The sequence below is a fragment of the Coffea arabica genome, chromosome 3e (assembly GCF_036785885.1).
Source record: "Coffea arabica cultivar ET-39 chromosome 3e, Coffea Arabica ET-39 HiFi, whole genome shotgun sequence".
Classification (NCBI taxonomy): Eukaryota; Viridiplantae; Streptophyta; class Magnoliopsida; order Gentianales; family Rubiaceae; genus Coffea; species Coffea arabica.
The window spans coordinates 22,623,832-22,629,672 of record NC_092315.1 but is presented as its reverse complement, the minus strand read 5'-3'; positions in this window follow the sequence as shown (position 1 = coordinate 22,629,672).

The following is a 5,841-nucleotide window of genomic DNA, read 5'->3' as shown; positions in this document are numbered from 1 at the left end:
AAGACGCACACGTTCAGGAACTGATTCAGAAGATTAGCACTAATGATCAGCAGTACACAAACTACTCATGGCAGCAGGGAATGCTAAGAAGGAAGGGCGAGTTAGTGGTTGATGATGATGCAGCCTTGAGGCATAAATTGATTGCTTTATGGCATTCTGGTTCTCAAGGAGGACACTCTGAAGTAGAGGTAACCTACAGGAAGCTTAAACAGGTTTTGTACTGGAAGTCTATGTTCAAAGATGTAGCTCACTTCATAGCAGCCTGTGACGTTTGCCAGAGGCATAAAGAAAATAATGCAGCTTATCCGGGGCTGCTACAACCTTTACCTATTCCTTACAAAATTTGGACTGACATCTCCATGGATTTTATCGAAGGGTTGCCTGTATGACATGGCAAGAAGGTGATTTTAGTCGTGGTAGATAGGCTCAGCAAGTATGCTCACTTCATAACTATATCTCATCCTTACACAGCTATCTCTATAGCTCAACTGTTCATGGATCATATTTACAGGCTGCACGGCTTGCCCCAGACCATTGTGAGTGATAGAGATCCTACATTTTTGAGTTCGTTCTGGCAGGAGCTTTTTAAACTACAACATGTCCAGCTGAACATGTCGACTGCCTACCATCCTCAGAGTGATGGTCAAACAGAAGTGGTTAATAGGTGTTTGGAAAACTACCTCAGGTGCATGACTAGTAATCATCCCAAAGACTAGAGTTCGTGGCTACCCTTAGCAGAATTTTGGTATAATACCAACTATCATTCTTCTGTTAAAACCACTCCCTACGAGGTAGTGTATGGACAGTCTCCTCCTGTTCATATTCCTTACCTTCCGGAGGCTACAATTGTTGAGTCTGTTGATAGGAGTTTGAAGGCATGAGAGAAGGTTATTCATCTATTGAGGCACAACCTGACTAAGGCTCAGCATAGGATGAAGCAAATGGCTGACAAACATAGATCAGAAAGGTAGTTCTGCGTAGGAGATTGGGTTTCTGTCAAGCTGCAACCTTATCGACAACATTCGCTCAAGTCTCACCATTTTCAGAAGCTCTCGCCACGCTATTTTGGTCCATTTCAGGTGTTAGCAAAAATAGGGACAGTAGCTTATAAACTGGCATTACCCTCACATGTTCACATTCATGACACATTCCATGTTTCTGTCCTAAAGAAGAAGGTGGGTGCAGGGTCCTTTCATGCTCAAATTCCTTATGGGGTCACGCATCAAGGGCAGCTCATGATGGAACCAATTGCAGTATTAGATAGACGTCTGGTCAAGCGCGGACGGGTCGCTGCTACTCAAGTGTTGGTTCAATGGAGTAATAGCTTTCCTAAGGATGCTAGCTGGGAATTTTTGCAAGACTTGCAGCAGCAATTTCCCCATTTCAGTCCTTGAGGACAACGACCAACTTGAGGGGAGGGTATTGATGCACCAGAATTCTCATCTCTGCACTGACCTTATTTGTTTTGGTTGTTATTTGTTTTGGTTGTTATTTCACGTGAACAGTTGTAACCATGTAGTTAGTACGTTGCATGTTGTTAGTACGTAGCTATACAATTAGTGGGACAGCTGGATGGCATGATTCTTGCTCATATCAGCTGGGGTCATCAGCTAGTCAGTTAGTTAGAGGTAGCCGACTTAATGAATCTATAAATAGGAAGCTACTCACGCAGGCTATCATCTGATCATTCATTCTGTAAAAGCTGCTACTCATCATTTTGTCTACTACTTCTCTAAACTCAATAAACCAGATTTTCATTCCTTGGTCTACGAATTATTTCTCCACCACCTTTGTAATTCCTTGATCAAGGAACCTGGATCTCCACTGTCCTCCGCATCATAGCCATAGTGTTAGGACTCGTAAAAATTTACCTATTTTAAACTCCTATTACCAGATTATTTAAATATTTTATTGTCCGTTTGCTCCGAATATTTTATTTCAATCTTTTTAGACCCAATTACATGGAACTATGACTTGCAAATATTTTTAAAATATTCCGTTAATAAATTTAATTTTCGGAAGCTCGTTTAGTGAGATTTAGGGAATACGTGTTTGGAGACAATAATCGATTTGAGAGTACAGTGACTTTGGAGATTGAAGACTCATACATTAGTTTTAAAATGGTTATTTTTATGTTTAAGTACTCAAGTATTAGTTAGTGATACTGTCGTTATAAGAATTTCTTGGAAATTTCATTTTATCGTGCACAAATCGAAAGTACGCGTTTTCGCGCGCGCGATTAATTGAGGAACTTTAGACCTTTATTTTTAGACCATTAAGAGTGAATAATAATAGTATGAATGGAAGTGCATTAGAGGTTTAGTGCACAAGTGAAACAAACCCGAGAGGAATCGGGCACGAAACGCGCGCGAACGCGCACTATTCCTAGTTGACTTTTGGGACACTTTTAGCCATACATTTAAGCTTCTCAAGGAAGCTTCATTTTCAGCAAAAACACTCTCTCCTTGCTCAAAGCAGCCGTGCACCATAGGAGGAAAAAAGGAAACCAAAGCTCTTCAATTCTTGCTTCATTTCTTCACCAAATCATCTCAAAATTTACACACAACTTGCAAATCACTTGGTGATCATCTTAAGCTAGGAAAGGGGCTTCATTTGCACGGTTTTCTTGAGCTCCATTGGACCGAAAATTTCTGCCTTGATCATCTAAGAAGGTATACAATGATCAAACCTTTGATTCTTGATTTATGGAAGTTATATTGCACTTGTGATCTTATAAATTCATATGGGTAGTTTTGGATGGTTGGAAATTTTGTGTGTGGGCTCTATGAAATCCCACTATGGCTTGATGGACTGATTTGATGAGATTTGATGTTGTTTATGTTGGATTAGTGTTTAATCTTGTGGAAATGAGTTGTATTGTTGAAGAAAGTTCAAAGGAAGTGAAGATGAAAATTTTACCCGTTCTGCCCTTGTCATTGCCGTGACCCTTAGTGCATTTTTTTGTGGTCCAAATGACTTGATTCTGATGTATATGTGTAATATAGGTTGTGTATAAAGTTTTCTAAAAAATTTACATGATTTGGATGAGTGCATGTTGAGATTTCGAAAATTTGCCAAAGCTGGAATTGTGTCCCGTATTGCTCTGGCAGTGATTTTGTTTCAGCCATAACTTTTTACTCCGACGTTGAAATTGAGTGTCGTTTGTGGCACTAGAAACGAGACATTTCCAGTTTTCCAACGGTATAAAATGCAGGTCTTGATTCCACCTGACTGATCTGTACCAACCTTGTAAAGTTGCCTGTTCTGTTTCGCGTCTGTACTGGAAGTTCTGTTTTAAACAGCGACTTGATGCTCAAAAATGAGCTACTTGTGGACAGAATTTTAAAATGATTTCTTCTGACAAATTGTAACCTTATGAATATAGTTTTCAACGCCACCAACCACGCTCAATTCTGAGTTGAATTGAGTAATATGTGGCCAAATTACAGAACTGTCTTCGTATAAGAAAACCCTTATTTCGGACTGATTTATAGCAAATCTTGATTTGGGACTTGTTATTCGAAATCGTTGGTGTTAATCACCTACCAAATGTATCTTAGATGTTTCTTAGACATTTTTTACCTAAATGGACCATGTTTGAGAAGATTTCTTTGGCCAAATGTTTAGAAAAGAGAAATTTACATACAAGACAGATTTGCCTTGGAAACTTGGGGGAATTTAATGATTTTGTTAACTGACTTTCCATACGTATTTTTCTATGAAATTTTACAGAGGAATAGCCCTTATATGGTAGTATAATCATACCAAATTTGGTGCCATTCGGAGTCCGTTTCGATGTTCAACCAAAGTCCCAACATTCGTGAATTAAATCTGGAATTTGGCCTAACGGTCTCACTTTTTCAGTAACTTTGAGCCGCCATATATTGGTTCTCAAAACTCCAATTCTTGTTCCACTCTTTGTGTTAAAAACTTTGATTTTAACTCTAATTGAGTTCCAAATTTTAGAGGTTAGTTCGGATGGTACGAAATTTGCCGAATTTCCAAACTTTGCCGAAAATCAACCCAAATCTGTCTTGGCATTCCAAAACAACCATTTTGAGCCAAATTTTGAATGTTTTCCATTTGGAATCATGGAAAGGTGTCTTCTAGGAACTTTTAGTACTTTGGAAGTAGTTTTCAACGGTACCAAATTTTCAACCAAATTTTCAAATTTTGGACTTGTAGAGAGTGAGATACGATTTTTCAAAATATGTGTAACAAATCTGAAAATTCCTAACTTAAAAGAAATGGAGTTTTTCAAACTCATCTTTTTCATTCGATATCACTTGATCATTTTTTATTTCAAAGATGAAAATCAAATTTCGCCTGTGTTTTAAAACCCCTCTTTTGAGCCTCGATTTACAAGTAATTCAGGCTCATTTTCGTGAAATTTTTTAGATTGTACAAGTGTGCAATCTTCCTGGATAATTGGGGTTTATAAGTGATATTTCATTATTAATTGCTCAGGCACTCAAGAGGACCTCCAAGAGGATCTCACGGGAGACGCCTAAAAACAAACGCTTATGCATTGTTACTTGAATCACTTGGTGAGTGTCAAGTGCATGAATTGTTGATAAATGCTTGAATTGTTAATTGAGTATTATGGAATTGTTGAGACGAGTGTGTACTTTATCGCACTCGTTCTCCCTTAAGTGATGCTATAATTGAATTGTGTTATGTGAATTGATATTCAAATTGTGTGAAGTAAATTGCTATGTGAACTAAGTGAAGTGTTGCCATTGCAAAATTTCATTTGTGTTGACTCGACGTGGATCGAAGTAAATCTTATCGACCAATCATATTTTACTCGTGGGGACGCCCTTGTCCTCTCTCTCTCTCTCTTTGAACTACGTGGTACTTAAGATTTGAAAACATATGATTTGGTAATTGTACATGAACACGTTTAACTCGTAAGCTCTGAGCGGAAGCATGTACCACACCAATTTGGGTGGGAGGTACCTCTCATACCGTCTCAGTGTTATAATCGGTTCCCTGAGCGATAGTATGTACCACACCGATTCGGGTGGGAGGTACCTCTCATGTCGACTCAGAACCGTAAACAATAATTGGTAATCGTACACGAATATGTTTAATTCATGAACTCTGAGTGGATAGCATGTACCACACCAATTTGGGTGGGAGGTACCTCTCATACCGTCTCAGTGCTATAATTGGTTCTCAGAGCGATAGCATGTACCACACCGATTCAGGTGGGAGGTACCTCTCATGTCGACTCAAAACTATAAATAAAGTATAAGTCGATTGGAGCGATGTCTCATCGACCACTGAGCGATAGTATGTACCACACCGGTTCGAGTGGGAGGTACCTCTCATGTCGACTCAGAACCATAAACGTATAATCGATTCCCTGAGCGATAGCATGTACCACACCGGTTCAGGTGGGAGGTACCTCTCATGTCGACTCAGAACGATAATTGGAAAAGTGAAGTTCTACGGACTTGATTACCTACCCGGATGACGGAATGTCATCACGAAAAAGTATTGGCTTGAACTTTGGCAAAGAAAGTAGGAATTGGCTCATAAGAGCTCCTGTATCCTGTATCCTTAGCTGTAATTCTCGCTTAAATGGTATTGTTATTTGAACTACGTGTTTTGCATGTTTTCTTGGCCTCACGAGCATTCGCTCACCCCGTTAGACTTGTTTTTCCTTAACAGGAACTGAAATGGAAGGAATTATGGAGAAGTCGACTTGATGGCCCCTTTTGATTAGAATTTTGAATGTATTTGTTTAGAAATTGATTTTGGAAGTTGTATATTTTGGGAATGTAAGATATCTTGGTAGCTTATGATGTAAGACTTGAACGATTATTAAGGAATTGA